Source organism: Cervus elaphus, chromosome X, assembly GCF_910594005.1.
Source record: "Cervus elaphus chromosome X, mCerEla1.1, whole genome shotgun sequence".
Taxonomy (NCBI): Eukaryota; Metazoa; Chordata; class Mammalia; order Artiodactyla; family Cervidae; genus Cervus; species Cervus elaphus.
In genome coordinates this window covers 118,926,943-118,948,004 of record NC_057848.1, presented here as the reverse complement: position 1 = coordinate 118,948,004, position 21,062 = coordinate 118,926,943, and the positions used below count along the sequence as shown (strand labels likewise).

Below are 21,062 nucleotides of genomic sequence, written 5' to 3'. Positions count from 1 at the left end.
ACTGACTGAAATTATTCAAATTAGCCAATCCTAAACCTGCTTACCCTGCCTTGACTATTTCTTCCAACAAAATCAGCAATAAAGACTCTCTCCCATGCTGCTCCCTCCCCCGACCCCCTCCCCCTGCCTTTTGAGGGATCCTAGTGCTTCCCTGTGTCCCTGCCTGTCATGGCATGCCCCCTCCTGTAAGGAACTGTAACAAACTGTCTTCAATAGCAATCCTCGCTTGATCTGTTGGCCTAAGCATACCTGAAAAATAATAAAACCTACATTTAAAACAAGGGTAATGTACCAGAGTAATTCAGTGTGGTCTGCATGACATTTTTAAATGTCCTAGTATTTGTTTTATAAGGTTTTTTTGAAAAATAAAGAATGGCTGTTAAGAATAAACAAACAAACATATAAAACAAAGGTAATGTAAACTGCAGAGGGCACTGGGATCACACAGTCTTGGGTTTGAAGACTGGCAACACCTTGGGTTTTACTGTGTGACTTTGAGCAAATATAACCTCTTTGACCCTTGGTCTCCTAATATGTAAACAGGGATAATAATGGTGTCTACTTCATAATCCTTCCTCTGAAAGGTCCCTATCCTGATCCTTCCTGCTCACTTACCCCTCCGGCTGTGATTTAGTGTCTTTCCTCTGTGTTCCCAGAGCCCTTTGTTTTTAACCTTGCCAGAGCCTTCTACACATTTTTGGAAATCACATCTCTGTATAACCATCTTGCCATTGGACTGTGAGAATATTGATAACTTGGAGCCTGACTGTTCTGTATCCCCAGAACTCAGCAAAGTATACTGGGGGCTGGTATCCAGAAAGAATTATTTATTGAATTTATAGTGATACCTCAAGCTGTGTGCCTAAGAAAGACCAAAATTAATTTACAAAATACTTATTTGTTGAAAACCATATATAAGAAATGCATGAACTCAGGATATTTCTCTTCAATTTCCTTCACTCAGGGAAGGCATGTATCTAATATCCTTTACCTTTTTCTGAACCATCAAGAATCAGTGTGTCCCTGATATCTTAGGTTCATAATGTAACTAGGACCTTCTGTTAGTCCCTCAGCCTGAAATCTGGCCTCACAGTGGAACTGAATTGGACATGGTATCAAAGGCTTCCCAAACAAGTTTGGCTCAGCTGGTAAACAAGTATTACTGATGCTAAATAGCCCCTCAAAAATATTTGTTGACTGCATGTCTTATTGGATGAATAAAAACTAGCTAATTACATCTAAAACTGTTACATTTTGTTTTATAGGTAAAAGGCTTACATATCATTTGGTCTTAAATTGGCAAAATTGAAGGCATGAACACATACCCTGTCGCTAATACCGGTTGGATTGGTTAGTGAGATCCTAGTAGATCGCTGACAAGAGAGTGGAACTTAACCATCTTGAACAGCAATCCCCAAACTTTTTGGCACTAGTGACCGGTTTTGAGGAAGACAATTTTTCCATGGTAGCAGGGCGGGGGAACAGGGATGGTTCTGTGGGAAATTCAATGATGGGGAGCTGCAGGTGAAGCTTCGCTTTCCCACCTTTCAACTTCTGCTGTGTAACTGGGCTCTTAACAGGCTGCGGACTGGTAACAGTCTCTGGCAGGAAGGTTCAGGGACCTCAGATCTAGCAGACTTCCCTGGTGGCTTAGTGGTAAAGAAACCAGAATTTTTTTTCTGGAATTTCCAAGGCAGGAGTCGCAGGAGACCCGGGGTTGGATTCCTGGCTTCGGAAGATAGCCTGGAGAAGAAACTGGCAACCCACTCTAGTATTCTTGCTTGGAAAAATCCCAAGGACAGAGGAACCGGGCGGGGTCCATGGGGGTTGCAGAGTCTGACAAGTCTGAGCATGATCTAGAAGAAGTAAGTTGTAACAGGGTTTCCATAGGCAAACCTGCGGAAGGATCATTAACGTGTTTCTGGGAGCACGTGTTTCAGCATGCAGCGGAAGGAGGAAGGAGGGAGGGCGGCACGTGTGCGTGCCAGGATGGTGCTCGCTCCAGGCGGTCGGGTTAGCGGTCTTCCGGAGGGGAGGAGAGCAAGGGGGGTAGGTGTGAAGGGATCAGATGAGAGGGCAGCTTCTTGCCTTCCCCACACCTGTCTCCCAAGGACACTCAGCCCCAGTCTGGCGGTCCGAGAGGGCCCCCACCCAGAATTCTGCAACAGCATCTCCCACGTGTCACTCCTGGCAGACCTCCCCGCCACGTCTCTAGTGGCTGGGTTGGAGGGTCCTAGGGGACCGAGTCCCCGCCCCCCTACGCACCTTCGCCTCTGCCGCCAGTCACGCCCCTGGTTGCAACCGCCCAGCGCTGAGCCTCCAGCGCGTCGCGGGATTTGTGGCGTGGTGGTGGTGGTGGCGGCTTCAGGCGCCCATCTTCTCCTGCTTCCGGCCCTGGACCGGTTCCCCAGTCCTCTGTCCTCTGCTCCGAGCCCGCCACCCTCTCCCTGCCTTCTGAGCCTCGGGTCTCTTCGTGCGTCTGGCTCTCTTCTTTCTCGCCCTCCGTGAGTGTGCCCCTGCCTGCTTGCACCCCACTTCCCGTCGGAGCCTTCCTCAGCCCCAGGAGGAGAGAAGGGTGCCTGGCTCTTGAATGAGCGGAGAGCCTCAGGCGTTGGGAAAGAGAAGGGCCGTTCGGGCGCGGGAGGGGCAGTGTCTGCCCGGTTTCTGGGGGTATGGCAGCTGTCGTCAGGTGGCGGTGGAGATAAGGACTCAGGCAGCCATCGGCCAGCACTAGGCGAGCTCCGCGTTACGGGCCGGTAGCGCCTAAGCCTGCGTGCAGCGGACGGTGGCGACGGAGCATGGTGGTGGTCAGAGTCGAGCGGCGGCCGCGGGGCGCCACACCCCCGCCTCGCTCACCTATCCCTTTCCGGGTACTTAGCCCGACCCGGCTTGGCAGAGGTTTGCAGACCTCTGGGGCGCCCCTACAGTGAGTGGAACTGTGAAAATCAAGTGATCATTTCCTACACAGATCCTGCTCTCTTGGTATTCCTCTTTCTTCCATGACCAATCATCTCCAATTTCTCTTTCTTCTCCTGTGCCCTTTATTTTCATGTCAGTATACTGTACCTGCAATGATTATCTAGTCTAGCTAATAATTCTGTGACCTTTATTGATCTTGTGACTGCCTTCCTCCATAGAATGTGATGCCCTGCTTCCTTGGTCATTGCCAGAGCCAGAAAATAGGCCAATACCTATTCAGTGGGGATCACTGAATAGTTGTCAAGTTAATTAATCTTTTGTTGTGACATTTTTTTTAGTTTTATTTATTTATTTTACTTTACAATATTGTATTGGTTTTGCCATACATTGACTTGAATCTGCCATAGGTGTACATGTGTTCCCCATCCTGAACCCCCCTCCTACCTTACTCCCCATCCCATCCCACTGGTCATTCCAGTGCACCAGCCCCCAGCACCCTGTATCATGCAGTAAGCCATTTCACATATGATAGTTTACATGTTTCAATGCCATTCTCCCATATCATCCTGCCCTCGCCCTCTCCCACAGAGTCCAAAAGACTGTTCTATACATCTGTGTCTCTTTTGCTGTCTCGCATACAGGGTTATCATTACCATCTTTCTAAATTCCATATATATGTGGTAGTATACTGTATTGGTGTTTTCCTTTCTGGCTTACTTCACTCTGTATAATAGGTTCCAGTTTCATCCATCTCATTAGAACTGATTCAAATGCATTCTTTTTAATGGCTGAGTAATACTCCATTGTGTATATGTACCACAGCTTTCTTATCCATTCATCTGCTGATGGACATCTAGGTTGCATCCATGTCCTGACAATTATAAACAGTGCTGCGATGAACATTGGGGTACACGTGTCTCTTTCAATTCTGGTTTCCTCAGTGTGTATGCCCAGCAGTGGGGTTGCTGGGTCATATGGTAGTTCTATTTCCAGTTTTTTAAGGAATCGCCACACTGTTCTCCATAGTGGCTGTACTAGTTTGCATTCCCACCAACAGTGTAAGAGGGTTCCCTTTTCTCCACATCCTGTCCAGCATTTATTGCTTGTAGACTTTTGGATAGAAGCCATTCTGACTGGCGTAAAATGGTACCTCATTGTGGTTTTGACTTGCATTTCTCTGATAGTGAGTGATGTTGAGCATCTTTTCATGTGTTTGTTAGCTATCTGTATGTCTTCTTTGGAGAACTGTCTGTTTAGTTCTTTGGCCCACTTTTTGATTGGGTCATTTATTTTTCTGGAATTGAGCTGCAGGAATTGCTTGTATATTTTTGAGATTAATTCTTTTTCTGTTGCTTCGTTTGCTGTTATTTTCTCCCATTCTGAAGGCTGTCTTTTCACCTTGCTTATAGTTTCCTTTATTGTGCAGAAGCTTTTAAGTTTAATTAGGTCTCATTTGTTTATTTTTGCTTTTATTTCCAATATTCTGGGAGGTGGGTCATGGAGGATCCTGCTGTGGTTTATGTCGGAGACTGTTTTGCCTATGTTTTCCTCTAGGAGTTTTATAGTTTCTGGTCTTACATTTAGATCTTTAATTCATTTTGAATTTATTTTTGTGTATGGTGTTAGAACATGTTCTAGTTTCATTCTTTTACAAGTGGTTGACCAGTTTTCCCAGCACCACTTGTTAAAGAGATTGTCTTTTTTCCATTGTATATTCTTGCCTCCATTGTTGAAGATAAGGTGTTCATAAGTATGTGGATTTATCTCTGGGCTTTCTATTCTGTTCCATTGATCTATATTTCTATCTTTGTGCCAGTACCATACTATCTTGATGACTGTGGCTTTGTAGTAGAGACTGAAGTCAGGCAGGTTGGTTCCTCCAGTCCCATTCTTCTTTCTCGAGATTTCTTTGGCTATTCAAGGTTTTTTGTATTTCCATACAAATTGTGAAATTATTTGTTCTAGTTCTGTGAAAAATACCGTTGATAGCTTGATAGGGATTGCATTGAATCTATAGATTGCTTTGGGTAGTACATTTTCACTGTATTTTCACTGTATTTATTCTTCCAATCCATGAACACGGTATATTTCTCCATCTATTTGTGTCATCTTTGATTTCTTTCACCAGTGTTTTATAATTTTCTATATATAGGTCTTTTGTTTCTTTAGGTAGATATATTCCTAAGTATTTTATTCTTTTCATTGCAATGGTGAATGGAATTGTTCCCTTAATTTCTCTTTCTGTTTTCTCATTGTTAGTGTATAGGAATGCAAGGGATTTCTGTGTGTTGATTTTATATCCTGCAACTTTACTATATTCATTGATTAGCTCTAGTAATTTTTCTGGTGGAGTCTTTAGAGTTTTCTATGTAGAGGATCATGTCATGTGCAAACAGTGAGAGCTTTTCTTCTTCTTTTCCAATCTGGATTCCTTTTATTTCTTTTTCTTCTCTGATTGCTGTGGTCAAAACTTCCAAAACTATGTTAAATAGTAGTGGTGAGAGTGGGCACCCTTGTCTTGTTCCTGACTTTAGGGGAAATGCTTGCAATTTTTCACCATTGACGATAATGTTTGCTGTGGGTATGTCATATATAGCTTTTATTATGTTGAGGTATGTTCCTTCTAGTCCTGCTTTCTGGAGGGTTTTTATCATAAATGGATGTTGAATTTTGTCAAGGCTTTCTCTGCATCTATTGAGATAATCATATGGTTTTTATTTTTCAATTTGTTAATGTGGTGTATTACATTGATTGATTTACAGATATTGAAGAATCCTTGCATCCCTGGGATAAAGCCCACTTGGTTATGATGTATGATCTTTTTAATATGTTGTTGGGTTCTGTTTGCTAGAATTTTGCTAAGGATTTTTGCATCTATGTTCATCAGTGATATTGGCCTGTAGTTTTCTTTTTTTGTGTGGCATCTTTGGCAGGTTTTGCAATTAGGGTGATGGTGGCCTCATAGAATGAGTATGGAAGTTTACCTTCCTCTGCAATTTTCTGGAAGAGTTTGAGTAGGATAGGTGTTAGCTCTTCCCTAAATTTTTGGTAGAATTCAGCTGAGAAGCCATCTGGTCCTGGGCTTTTGTTTGTTGGAAGATTTCTGATTACAGTTTCGATTTCCGTGCTTGTGATGGGTCTGTTAAGATCTTCAGTTTCTTCCTAGTTCAGTTTTGGAAAGTTATAGTTTTCTAGGAATTTGTCCATTTCTTCCAAGTTGTCCAGTTTATTTGCATATAGTTGCTGATAGTAGTCTGTTATGATGCTTTGTATTTCTGTGTTGTCTGTTGTGATGTCTCCATTTTCCTTTCTAATTTTGTTGACTTGATTCTTCTCCCTTTGTTTCTTGATGAGTCTGGCTAATGGTTTGTCAATTTTATTTATCTTCTCAAAGAACCATCTTTTGGCTTTGTTAATTTTTGCTATGGTCTCTTTTGTTTCTTTTGCACTTATTTCTGCCCTAATTTTTAAGATGTCTTTCCTTCTACTAACCATGGGGTTCTTCATTTCTTCCTTTTCTAGTTGCTTTAGGTGTAGAGTTAGGTTATTTATTTGACTTTTTTCTTGTTTCTTGAAGTAAGCCTATATTGCTATGAACCTTCCCCTTAGCACTGCTTTTACAGTGTCCCATAGATTTTGGGTTGTTGTGTTTTCATTTTCATTCGTTTCTATGTGTATTTTGAATTCTTTTTTGATTTCTTCTGTGATTTGTTGGTTATTCAGCAGTGTGTTCAGCCTCCATATGTGGGAATTTTAATAGTTTTTCTCCTGTAATTGACATCTAATCTTACTGCATTTTGATCAGAGAAGATGCTTGGAATGATTTCAATTTTTTTGAGTTTACCAAGGCTAGACTTATGGCCCAGGATATGATCTATCTTGGAGAAGTTTCCATGTATGCTTGAGAAAAAGGTAAAAATTCATTGTTTTGGGGTGAACTGTCCTATAGATATCAATTAGGTCTAACTGGTCTATTGTATCATTTGAAGTTTGTGTTTCCTTGTTAATTTTCTGTTTAGTTGATCTATCCATAGATGTGAGTGGGGTATTAAAGTCTCCCACTATTATTGTGTTACTGTTAATTTCCCCTTTCATACTTGTTAGCATTTGTCTTACATATTGTGGTGCTTCTATGTTGGGTGCATATATATTTATGATTGTTATATCTTCTTCTTGAATTGATCCTTTGGTCATTATGTAGTGTCCTTCTTTGTCTCTTTTCATGGCCTTTATTTTAGAGTCTATTTTATCTCATATGAGTATTGCTACTCCTGCTTTCTTTTGTTCTCTATTTGCATGAAATATCTTTTTCCAGCTCTTCACTTTCAGTCTGTATGTGTCCCTTGTTTCAAGGTGGGTCTCTTGTAGACAGCATATATAGGGGTCTTGTTTTTGTATCCATTCAGCCAGTCTTTGTCTTTTGGTTGGGGCATTCAACCCATTTACATTTAAGGTAGTTATTGTTAAGTATGATCCCGTTGCTATTTACTTTATTGTTTTGGGTTCGAGTTTATACACCCTTTCTGTGTTTCCTGTCTAGAGAAGATCCTTTAGCATTTGTTGTAGAGCTGGTTTGGTGGTGCTGAATTCTGTCAGCTTTTGCTTGTCTGTAAAGCTTTTGATTTCTCCTTCATGTTTGAATGAGATATGAAAAATATCTACCTTCCAGTCTGGAGATCATTCTATAGATACCATCTGTTTAGGCAATACATGTGCATCTTTTGTACATCCCCAGATGCACTCTGGTACTCAGGTGTGAGTTGAGGGGGAATTACTCCTTTTTCTATATCATTTTATATAATAAGTAGTATAGTTTTCAGTACATAGCTTAAATAATGGTAGTGTTTTACAGACCTCAGGCATTTATAAGAAACGTTTAGGATTTTTTTCTTTTCTGTCTTCTTTAAGAGTTTATATCTTTCTTTTAATTTCATTGTTTGGCCCTTTCTCTTTTACTTGTTTTCTCACTTTCTTTCCTCCCTTATTTGCTTTTCTTCCTTCCCTCCTCCTTCCCTTTTCCCTTTCCATTTCCTTCCTCTACTTTCCCTTTCCTTTTGTTTTTTAACAGCTTAATTGAAGTATAAGTGATATAAAATAAATGAACATATTTAAATGTATGATTTGATAAATTTGATCATATGTATATTCTTATTAAACCATCACCATGTTAATAAACAAATACATTACCTCCAATAGTCTTTCATGTCCTTCCCCACCAGGGCCCATCCATGGGTAAGCACTGACCTGGTTTCTTTATATACTGTGTTGCAGTTTTGAGAGTTTTATATAAATTGAAATATACTGTCTGTACTCCTTTTTGTCTTGTCTTTTTCACTTAGCGTAAATATTTTGAGATTGATCCAAAATAGCACAGAGGAGCTTGGCGGGCTACAGTTCATGGGTTCGCAAAAGAATCAGACATGACTTGGCGACTAAAGAACAACAATAACAGTAGTTAGTAGTTTTTATTGCTGAGTGATATTTCATTGTATGGATATCCCACGGTTTTTATTAAAACATGTGTTGATGAGTATTTGTTTTATGGTTTAGTATTACACATACAATTTCTGTGAGATGGCCAAGGAACACATGAAAAGATGCTTAACATTGCTCATTATTAGAGAAATCAAAGCCACAATGAGTATCACTTCACGCTGGTTAGCATGGCCACTATTAAAAAAAAAAAAAAACTACAAACAATAAATGCTGGAGAGGATGTGGAGAAAAGGGAACCCTCTTGCAATGTTGGTGGGAATGTAAATTGATATAGCCACTATGGAGTACAGTATGGATATTCCTTAAGAAACTAGGAATAGAACTACCATATGACCCAGCAGTCCCACTACTGGGCATATACCCTGAGAAAACCATAATTCAAAAAGACACATGTATCCCAGTGTTCATAGCCACACTGTTTACAATAGCCAGAACATGGAAGCAACCTAAATGTCCATTGACATATGAATGAGTAAGAAGAGGTAGTACATATTTACAATGGAATATTGTCGTTTTGGTCACTAAGTCATGTCCAACTCTTTTGCGACCCCATGGACTTTAGCCCGCCAGGCTCCTCTGTTCATGAGATTTCCCAGGTAAGAATACTGGAGTGCATTAGCATTTCCTTCTTCAGGGAATCTTCATGACCCAGGGATTGAGCCCATGTCTCCTGCATTGGCAGGAGTGAGCCACTAGGGAAGCCCACAATGGAAAATTACTCAGCCATAAAAAGGAAAGAATTTGAATCACTTGTAGTGAGGTGGATGAACCTAGAGCCTGTTACACAGAGTGAAGTAAATCAGAAAGAGAAACATAAACATCGTATATTAACAAATATATATGGTATCTAGGAAAACAGTACTGATGAACCTATTTGCAGGGAAGGAATGGAGACGTAGATGTAGAGAATGGACTTGTGGACACAGTGGGGGAAGGAGAGGGTATGATGAATTGAGAAAGTAGCACTGACATATATACACTATCTTGTATAAATAGATAGCAAGTGGGAAGCTGCCATATAACACAGGGTGCCCAACCTGGTACTGTGTGATGACCTAAAGGGGTGGGATGGGAGGTGGGAGGGAGGCTCTAGAGGGAGAGGATATATGTATAATTATGGCTGACTCACATTGCTGTACAGGAGAAACTAACACAAAGTTGTAAAGCAGTTATCTTCCAATTAGAAAAAGAACTTCTGTGAACATTTATTTACAATTCTTTGTATAGACATGCTTTCTTTTCTCTTGGGTAAATACCTAATAGTGAAATGTCTGGGTCATATGGTAAATATATATACAATTTTTAAAAGTTGCTTTCCATTTACAGTTACTGCAAAACATTGGCTATATTCCCCCTGTTGTACAGTACATCTTTGAGCCTATCTTATACCCAGTAGTTTGTACCTCCCACTCCCCCATCCTTGTACTGCCCCTCCCCCCACCAGTAATCACTAGTTAGTTTCTCTAATCTCTTTGCTTCTCTTATGTTATATTCACTAGTTTGTTGTATTATTTAGGTTCCACATATAAGTGATATCATACAGTATTTGTTTTTGATTTATTTCATTTAGTTACTGCAAATGTTCTGTCACCCAGTCGTTTCTGACTCTTTGCAACCCCATGGACTGCAGCACACCAGGCCTCTCTGTCCCTTACCATCTCCCAAAGTTAGCCCAAGTTCATGCCTATTGCATCAGTGATGCCATTCAGCCATATCATCCTCTGAAGCCCTTTTCTCCTTCTGCCCTAAATCTTTTCCAGCATCAGAGACTTTTCCAATGAGTCAGCTGTTCATATCAGGTGACCAAAATACGGGAAATTCAGCTTCAGCATCAGTCCTCCCAATGAATATGCAGGGTTGACTTCCCTTAAGATTGACTGGTTTTATCTCCTTGCAGTCCAGGGAACTCTCAAGGGTCTTCTGCAGCACCACAGTTTGAAGGCATTAATTCTTTGGTGCTCTGCCTTCTTTACGGTCCAGCTCTCCCAATCTCACATGACAACTGCGAAGACCATAGCCGTGACTATACAGACTTTTGTTGGCAGAGTAATGTCTCTGCTTTTCAACAGACTGTCTAGGTTTGTCATAGCTTTCTTGCCAAGAAGCAGTCATCTTCTGAATTGATGGCTGCAGTCACCATCTGCAGTGATTTTAGAGTCCAAGAAGAGAAAATCTGTCACTACTTCCACCTTTTCCCCTTCTATTTGCCATGAAGTAATGGGGCCAGATGCCATGATCTTAGTTTTTTTTTAATATTTAGTTTTAAGCCAGATCTTTCACTCTCCTCCTTCACCCTCATCAAGAGGCTCTTTAGTTCCCCTTCACTTTCTGCCATTAGAGTGGTATCATCTGCATATCTGAGGTGATTTTTGTTTCTCCTGCCTATCTTGACTCCAGCTTGCAACTCATCCAGCCTGGCATTTCTCATGATATGCTCATCATATAGGTTAACTAAACAGGGTGACAGTAGACAGTCCTGTCGTACTCCTTTCTCAATCTTGAACCAATCAGTTTGTTCCATACAGGGTTCTAACTGTTGCTTCTTGACTTGCATACAGGTTTCTCAGGAGACAGGCAAGATAGTCTGGTATTCCCATCTCTTTAAGAGCTTTTCACAGTTTGTTATTATACACACAGTCAAAGGCTTTAGCATAGTCGATGAAACAGAGGTAGATGTTTTTCTGGAATTCCCTTGTTTTCTCTATGATCCAGTGAATGTTGGCAATTTGATCTCTGGTTCCTCTGCCTTTTCTAAATCCAGCTTGGACATCTGAAAGTTCTTTGTTCACATAATGCTGAAGCCTAGCATGCAAGATTTTAAGCATGACCTTACTAGCATGGGAGATGAGTGCAATTGTCCGATGGTTTGAACAATCTGTAGTACTACTGTTCTTGGGAATTAGGATGAGGATTGACCTTTTCCAGTCCTGTGGCCCCTGGTGGGTCTTCCAGATTTGCTGACATATTTAGTGCAACACTTTTATAGCATCATCCTTTAAAGTTTTGAATAGCTCTGCTAGAATTCCAACATGTCCACTAGCTTTATTGACAGCAGTGCTTCCTAAGGCCCACATGACTTCATACTCCAGAATGTCTGGCCCTGGGTGACTGACCACACCATTGCCGTTATCCTGTTAACTAAGATCTTTTGTCCAGTTCTTCCATGTATTCTTTCCATCTCTTCTGGATCTCTTGTGCATCTACTAGGTCTCTACTGTTTCTGTCCTTTATTATGCCCATCTTTGGGTGAAACAGCCCCTTGATATTTCCAATTTTACTAAAGAGATCTCTAGTCTTTCCCTTCTGTTGTTTTCCTCTATTTTTATGCAAATAGAAAAAATATAATTTTTTAAAAGTTGAAGTATGTTTGATTTACAAAGGTGTGTTGCTTTCTGGTGTACAGCAAAGTGCTTCAGTTATACATATATATGTGCATGCATGTGTGCTCAGTTGCTCAGTCATGTCCAACTCTTTGAGACCTCACGAACTGTAACCTGCCAGTCTCCTCTGTCCATGGGATTCTCCCAGGCAAGAATACTACAGTGGGTTGCCATTTCCTCCTCCAGGGAATCTTCCCAATCCATGGATTGAGCCCACATCTTTTGTGTCTTCTGCATTGGCAGGCACATTCTTTACTACTGTGCCACCTGAGAAGCCCATACATATATAATAAACCACAATGGAAAAAAAATGTGAAAACGAATATATATATACATATATATGTATATGTGTGTATATATATACATACATACATACATATTATTTTTAATGTTATTTTCCATTGTGATTTATTACAGGATATATTTCCCAGTGTTATATAGGAACTCCTTGTCTATCTATTTTATACATAGTAGTTTATATCTGTGTGTGTTAATTGCTCAGTTGTGTCCAACTTTTTGTGACCCCGTGAACTGTAGCACGCCAGGCTCCTCTGTCCATGCAATTCTTCAGGCAAGAATAGTGGAGTGGATAGCCATTCCCTTCTTTAGGGAATTTTCCCTACCCAGGGATCGAACCCGGGTCTTCTGCATTGCAGGAAGATTCTTCATCATCTGAGCCACCAGGGAAGCCCTGCTAATACCAAACTCCTAATTTATTCCTCCTTCACCCCTTTCTCCTTTGGTAACCTTAAGTTTGTTTTCTATGTTCGTGTGTCTGTTTATGTTTCTTAGGTTCATTTGTGTTATATTTTAGATCTCACATGTAAATGATTTCGTATGGTATTTATCCTTCTCTGACATACTTCACTTAGTATGATATAGTCTCTAGGTCCATCCATGTTGCTGAAAATGACCTAGTTTCTTTCTTTTTATGGCTGAGTAGTATTCTTTTGTGTATATATAAAACAACTTTATTAATTATCTGTTGATGGATGCAGGTTGTTTCCATGTCTTGCTAATTGTAAATAATGCTCCTATGAATATTAGGGTGCATGTATCTTTTTGAAATAGTGGTTTTGGTTTTTTCAGATATATAACCAGGAATGTATGTATGTGTATATATACACACACACTGAGTCATGAGTCATATGGTAGTTTTAGTTTTTTTTGAGAAAACTCCATACTGTTTTCCACAGTGGTTTCACTAGTTTACATTCCAACCAATGTACAAGAGTTTCTTTTTCTCCACATCCTTGCCAACAGGTGTTATTTGTAGACTTTTGGATGATAGCCATTTTGACAGGTGACATCTCACCTTGGTTTTGATTTGCATTTCCTTGATGATTTTCGATGTTGAGCATCTTTGCATGTGTCCATTGGCCACCTGCACTTCCTTTTTGGAAAAATGTCTATGCAGTTCTTTTGCCTACTTTTTAATTATTTTTTATGTTGTATGAGCTATTTATACATGTAGAATTTTAATCCTTTATCAGTCATATTGTTTGCAAATATTTTCACCCATTGAGTATGTTGTCTTTTTTATTTCTTTATGGTTTCCTTCTGTTGTGCAAAAGATTTTAACTTTAATTGGATCCCATTTATTTATTTTTGCTTTTTTTTTTTACCTTAGGGAGATGGATCCAAAAAATATTGCTTCAATTTATGTCAAGGAGTGTTTTGCCTATGTTTTCCCCTAGGAGTTTTATGGTATCTGGTCCTACATTTAAGTCTTTAATCCATCTTGTATTTATTTTTCTATATGGGGTGAGAAATTTTTCTAATTCCATTCTTTTATGTGTAGCTGTCTAGTATTCCCAGCACCACTTATTGAAGGGATTGTCCTTTCCTTGTTGTATATTCTTCCATCTTTTGTTGTAGATTAATTGACCATGAGTGTGTGGGTTTGTTTCTGGGTTATCTGTATTGTTTCATTGATCTGTGGATCAGTTTTTGTGCAGGTGCCATATGTTTTGATTACTGTAGTTTTATGTTATAGTCTAAAGTCTGTGAGCCTGCTATCTCCAGCTTTGTCCTTTTTTCTCCAGATAGCTCTGGAATGGTGTTTTTGTTGTTGTTGTTCCATAGAAATTTTAAGATTATAAGAGCATGCTCTTTCTGTCTGAAGGGGACACATACAATGTATGTATGTGTCATACATTTTGCAGCCAGTCAAATAGACTGGGTTCCAAGCAGTCTTTTTGTTTGTGCCAGCTCTCAGAGTCCTTTGTCATTCTAACCTTCTTTGCATTTGTGTGTACAATGAAGGCCTTCGCTTTCTTAAACTACTTTTTGAAGTAACTTTCTGGATCTTGTGAAGACTGCAAATCCTTTACACTATCTTGTGGGAACTCCTCGACTCCTCTTGTGTATTTTGGTTTGAGTCACTACTAAGATACTACTTGTCCAAGGTCAGATCATGGATCCATTAAATTTTAGAAACTTCTAAATTAGTAAAATTTAGAGAGCTATCATATAAACAACTATTTTGTTGGTACCTAATTATATTGTGGAATAGACATTGTTTCACTGGGGAATGCTTCCCTGCCTAATATTATAAGACAGGGCATATAAATCTTCCTCTCAGACAATATCATTAAAATATACAAAAAATCCCCGTAAGGTTACCTGAGCCCACACCATATAAACTAAAAATGGGGAGCTAATATTTAGAGGCCAATAATAAACAAATTAAAGGGAATGTACTTGGGTAAATCAATATTTTAATGTCATTTAGATGGCAGACCCGTTCTTTGGGGGATTAAAAATAATTATCTTTGGCTTGAGCTTCCCTGGTGGCTCAGATAGTAAAGAATCTGCCTGTGATGGGGAGACCCAGGTTCGATCCCTGAGTCAGGAAGATCCCATGGAGAAGGGAATGGGTACCCACTCCAGTATTCTTACCTGGAGAATTTCATGGACAGAGGAGCCTGGCGGGCTATAGTTCATGGAGTCGCAAAGAGTTGGACACGACTGAGCAACTAACATGTCTTTGTCTTGCAAAGCTGTACAAGTCAGAAATGGAAACATGGCCCATAATGACCTGAGACTGAGTCTAATTAGATCAATCAAGTAAAACCTGAAACCAAAGAAAAAAAGGGAAAAAAAGGCCTTTATAAACTCAAACTGCTGGAAAGGCTCCCTCACCCAAAATCTAATTCACAGCCTCCTTATTAATTAATCAAGGACAAATACAAATATTAAATTTCTTTTCCACAAATAGTAAAAGGTCTTAGCCATCTGCGCAAATAAGTTTATACTGTAATATGTAATTCATGACCAAATTTTAAAGTGAAGATATGAGATCTCTAGTTGTGTCTGTTTTTATGTCTGTCTATACCATATATACATGATATATATTTATTTTTGGATAGTATCAAAATTAAATTTATAAAAGAATTCTAATAGACTTACAGGTAAATTCTTACAAATTAAGTATTTCTAAATGTAAGAGAAACTAATGCAAATGAACCTCAAGTTCAGGTGTTAAGGAAAATATTCAATTTTAAGTTAATATTCAGTATTAACTTTTTTGTTGTTTAACTAGTGTGGTGCATGTGTGCTCAGTCATGTCCAACACTTGGCAAGTCTTTGGACTGTATCCCACCAGGTTCCTCTGCCCATGGGATTTTCCAGCCAAGAATGCTGAAGTGGGTTGCCATTTCCTTCACTGAGGGATCCTCCTGACCCAGAGATTGAACCCATGTCTCCTGCGTCTCCTGCACTGCCGGCAGATTCTTTCTCTCTGAGCCATCCAGGAAACCCATATGCAATCATAAGGGCTTGTTGTTCAGTCACTAAGTAGTGTCTGACTCTTTGAGACCCCATGAACTGCAGCACTCCAGGCTTCCCTGTCCTTCACTATCTTCTGGAATTAGCTGAAATTCATGTCCATTGAGTTGATAATGCCATCCAACCATCTATTCTTCTATGGCCCCCTTCTCCTCCTGCCCTCAATCTTTCCCAGCATCACAATCTTTTCCAACATGTCAGCTCTTTGCATCAGGTGGCCAAAGTATTGGACCTTCAGCATCGCTCCTTCCAGTGAATATTCAGGATTGATTTCCTTTAGGATTGACTGATTTGATCTTGCTGTCCAAGGGACTCTCAAGAGTCATCTCCAACACCACAGTTCAAAAGCTTCAATTCTTCAGCACGCAGCCTTCTTTATGGTCCAACTCTCACATTGGTAAATGACTCCTGGAAAACCATAGCTTTGATTATACCCACCTTTGGCAAAGTGATGTCTCTGCTTTTTAATATGCTGTCTAGTTTTGTCATAGCTTTTCTTCCAAAGAGCAAGCATCTTTTAATTTCATGGCTCCAATCACAGTCCACCGTGATTTTGGAGCCCAAGAAAATGAAGTCTGTCACTGTGTCCATTGTTTCCCCACCTATTTGCCATGAGGTGATGGAACAGGGTGCCATGATCTTCATTTTGTGAGTGTTGAGTTTTAACCAGCTTTTTCACTCTCTTGTTTCACTTTCACTCTTTCAGCTATTTGTAAGGCATCTTCAGACAACCATTTTGCCTTCTTCCATTTCTAGATATGTCTAAATTTAAATATGAAAGAAACTGACCAGTATATATTTCTGGATCATGTGATCAAGTATTCAATATTAAGTTAATATGTGGTGTTAAAATCAGTTTCAGCTTGTTGATTTAATTGCTAGTGACGTGTCTTTTGAGTCATTGAAATGAAATCTAATAGTTTGTTATACCTAGGTTTACTGGAACTTGAAAAGTTTATATTATTTCTGCTGCAATATTTATCAATAAGAAAATAGGTTGGAATGATGGATGTCTTGGTTTAATGTCTTAAAAATTTGTATGTGTAATCTAAGCATAATTATTGAGAACAAGTAAATCAAATGTAAATGAAGTAAAAGCTTTTACATAAACTCTTTAGAAATATATTTATGTGTTAGGAACATCTACTTAAAAAATGGTCTCCCTGGATTTTGGTAACTTGAAACTTTAGAGTTTTGCTAAATTAACTTAAATGATGGGAATTCATTGAATATTCAGTTCAGTTCAGTTGCTCAGTCGTGTTCAACTCTTAGCGACCCCATGAACCGCAGCACACCAGGCCTCCCTGTCTATCACCAACTCGCGGAGTTTACCCAAACTCATGTCCATTGAGTCAGTGATGCCATCCAACCATCTCATCCTCTGTCGTCCCCTTCTCCTCCTGCCCTCAATCTTTCCCAGCATCAGGGTCTTTTCAAATGAGTCAGCTCTTTACATCAGGTGGCCAAATTATTGGAGTTTCAGCTTCAGCATCAGTCCTTCCAATGAACACCCAGGACTGATCTCCTTTAGGATGGACTGGTTGGATCTTGCAGTCCAAGGGACTCTCAAGAGTCTTCTCCAACACCACAGTTCAAAAGTATCAATTCTTCTGCACTCAGCTTTCTTTATAGTCCAGCTCTCACATCCGTACATGACCACTGGAAAAACCATAGCCTTGACTAGATGGACCTTTGTTGGCAAAGTAATGTCTCTGCTTTTTAATAAGCTGTCTAGGTTGGTCATAACTTTCCTTCAAAGGAGTAAGTGTCTTTTAATTTTATGGCTGCAATCACCATCTACAGTGATTTTGGAGCCCAGCAAAATAAAGTCAGTCACTGTTTCCACTGTTTCCCCATCTATTTGCCATGAAGTGATGGGACAGGATGCCATGATCTTAGTTTTCTGAATGTTGAACTTTAAGCTAACTTTTTCACTCTCCTCTTTCACTTTCTTCAAGAAGCTCTTTAGTTCTTTTTCACTTTCTGCTATAAGGGTGGTGTCATCTGCATGTCTGAGGTTATTGATATTCTCCCAGCAGTCTTGATTCCAGATTGTGCTTCATCCAGCCCAGCATTTCTCATGATGTACTCTGAATATTCAGGTCATTTCAAATCAGATAAAATACTGGAACATTAATTGCTAAAACACTCCAAGTTTACCTACTTTTGTCTTAAGATAGAAACTGAAGATGCTTGGGTTTATTAGACACATCTTGTACCACACTGAGGAAGGAAATTCTGTTATGAGTATACTAATGTTTCTAAAGGTTATATTGAATATGTCCATAAGTTTACCAGTCAGGAACTACTGGTATGTTCATAATTGTTTACTTCTTAGTTTCAATGGAAATCAAGGTTTTTAAGAGTTGAAAATTTGAATTAAAATATGTAATTAATATTAGAAGTAATAAGGGCAGCATTTCATTATGTGAGAAAAGTTGGATGTGTGTTTTCAGTAAAAGAAGGAGAAGTGGAAATGCATTTTACTAAGGGGAAAAAAGTAATTATGTCTTAAAATTGGCTGTTTCTGGATGGGAACATAAGAGACAAACTAATATGAATACAGAAAATTATAGAAGGTCCGTGGAAAGGTAACCCTGTGAAACGAATTTTGTACAATGGTCAGGATTGGTTAAGATTAGATTGAATGTAAGTAAGTAAATGCATTTCGTTATTAGAAGTAAGTTGATGAAAGGCTGGAGTTTGGTTTTCTCTCTCTGTTTAGAAAACAAAGTTTTCCTGGGATATTGAGCTGCTTTTGATAATAGATTTTAAGTGTCATTACGTTTTAAGCAATATGTTCTGTATTTGCCTTTAAAATATTTTATTGTCACTTTGGTTCAGTGAATAAACATTGTTTCACAGACACCTGTAATCTTATTTGACCAGATGATTTTAAACTTTTTTAAAACTACATTTGACAAACATCCTCAAATTACATTCTAATTGAAGCTCTTTTGACCTCCAGCTAACTTTAGGATGCTTCAGAAGAAGACTGAGGCATCTCAGAGATATTAAACTGATTAGGATTATTTAGCATTTTAAAATAATCATACTAAATCATGACATTTCAAGTGACTAGAGATAAATCTTCTTAGGTTGTACCAAATGTCATATATATATATATATATATATATATATATATATATTTATATTTATATTTATATGAAGTGAAGTGTTAGTCCCTCTGTAGTGTCTGACTCTTTGTGACCCTGTGGACTGTAGCTTGTCTTGGTCCTGTTCTTAGGGGTAATGCTTTCAGTTTTTCACCATTGAGAATAAGGTTTGCTGTAGGCTTATCATATATGGCCTTTACTGTATTGAGATAGGTTACTTCTGTGCCCATTTTTTGAAGAGTTTTAATTACAAATGGGTGCTGAATTTTGTCAAAGGCTTTTTCTTCCTCTATTGAGATGATCATATGGTTTTTATCTTTCAATTTGTAAATATTGTGCATCACATTGATTGATTTGCATATATTGAATAATCCTTGCATTCCTGGAATAAACCCAACTTGGTCATGCTGTATGAGCTTTTTGATGTGTTGCTGAATTGTTTGCTAAAATTTTGTTGAGGCTTTTAGCATCTATGTTCATCAGTGATATTGGCCTGTAGTTTTCTTTCTTGTGCTGTTTTTGTCTGGTTTTGGTATCAGGGTGATGGTGGCCTCATAGAATGAGTTTGGTGTTCCTCTGCAATTTTTTTAAAGAATTTTAGAAGGATGGGCATTAGCTTTACTCTAAATGGTTGATAGAATTTTTCTGTGAAGCCATCTGGTCCTGGGCTTTTGTTTTTTTTGGAAGATTTTTGATCACAGCTTCAATCAGTGCTTCAGTTGGTTTGTTCATATTTTCTACTTCTTCCTGGTTCAGTCTTGGAAGATTGAACTTTGCTAAGAATCTGTCCATTTCTTCCAGGTTATCCATTTTATTGCCATATAGTTGTTCATAATAGTTTCTTATAATCCTTTATATTTCTGCATTGTCTGTTGTAACCTCTCCTTTTTTCATTTTTAAGTTTGATGATTTGATTCCTCTTTCTTTTTTTCTTGATGAGTTTGGCTAAAGGTCTGTCAATTTTGTTTATCTTCTCAAAGAACCAGGTTTTAGTTTTGTTAATCTTTACTATTGTTTCTTTCATTTCTTTTTCAATTATTTCTGCTCGGATCTTTATGATTTTTTTCCTTCTACTACTTTTGGGTTTTTTGTTCTTCTTTTTCCAGTTGTTTTAGGTGTAAAGTTAGGTTGTTTATTCGATGTTTTTCTTGTTTCTTGAGGTAGGATTGTATCGCTATAGATTTCCCTCTTAGGGCTGCTTTTGCTGCATCCCATAGGTTTTGAGTTGTTGTATCTTCATTGTCATTTGCTTCTAGAAATTCTTTTATTTCCCTTTTGATTTCTTTAGTAACCTGTTGGTTATTTTGAAATGTGTTGTTTAATCTCCACGTGTTTGTGTTCCTTACAGTTTTTTTCTTGTAATTGATATCTAGTCTTATAGCATTGTGGTCAGAAAAGATGCTTGATATGATTTCAGTTTACTTAAATTTACTGAGGTTTGATTTGTGAGCCAAGATGTAGTCTATCCTGGAGAATGTTCCATGTGCACTTGAGAAGAAGGTGTATTCCTCTTCATTTGGATGGAATGTCCTGAAGATATCAATGAGCTCCATCACATCTAATGTATCATTTAAGACTTGAGTTTCCTTATTAATTTTCTGTTTTGGTGATCTGTCCATTGGTGTGAGTGGGGCGGTAAAATCTCCTACTGTTGTGTTACCTCGATTTCTCCTTTTATGTCTGTTAGTGTTTGTCTTTTTTTTTTTTTTTTTTAGTTCTACCACTTTATTGCTACCAACCCATTTCCCTCCACCCTCGTGCACACATGCTCAGTCATGTAATCCCATGGACTTCAGCCCGCCAGGCTCCTCTGTCCATGGACTTTTCCAGGCAAGAATACTGGAGTGGGTTGCCATTTCCTTCTCCTAGTGTTTGTCTTATGTGTTGAGGTGCTCCTATGTTGGGTGCATAGTTATTTACAATTGTTATGTCTCACTCTTGGCTTGATCCCTTGATTATTATGTAGTATCCTTCCTTATCTCTTATAATCTTCTTTAAGGTCAATTTTGTCTGATATGAGGATTGCTATTCCAGCTTTCTTTTGCTTCCCATTTGCATGGAATTTATTTTTCCATCCTCTCACTTTCAGTCTATATGTGTCTTTAGGTCTGAAGTGGGTTTCTTGTAGATAGCATATATATGGGTCTTGTTTTTGTATCTATTCAACCAGTCTGTGTCTTTTGGTTGGAGCATTGAAGCTATTTACATTTAAAGTAATTATCGGTACATATGTTCCTATTGCCATTTTCTTAATTCTTTGGAGTTGATTTTGTAGATCTCTTTTCTTCTCTTGTATTTCTTGACTATATTTCTTGTGTTTCTTGTTAAGTCCCCTTACATTTATTGTAAAGCTGGTTCAGTG

General features: G+C 38.8%; 1 long non-coding RNA gene across 1 annotated transcript in view; it reads left to right on the top strand.

The window, feature by feature from the left end:
* Positions 1–2,371: 2,371 nt before the first annotated feature.
* LOC122689925 overlaps positions 2,372–21,062 on the top strand; it is a 351,123-nt gene continuing 332,432 nt past the window's right edge. Inside the window, exon 1 of the long non-coding RNA XR_006339949.1 lies at positions 2,372–2,504. This is a non-coding gene — a long non-coding RNA (uncharacterized LOC122689925). The remainder of the gene's footprint in view (positions 2,505–21,062) is intronic.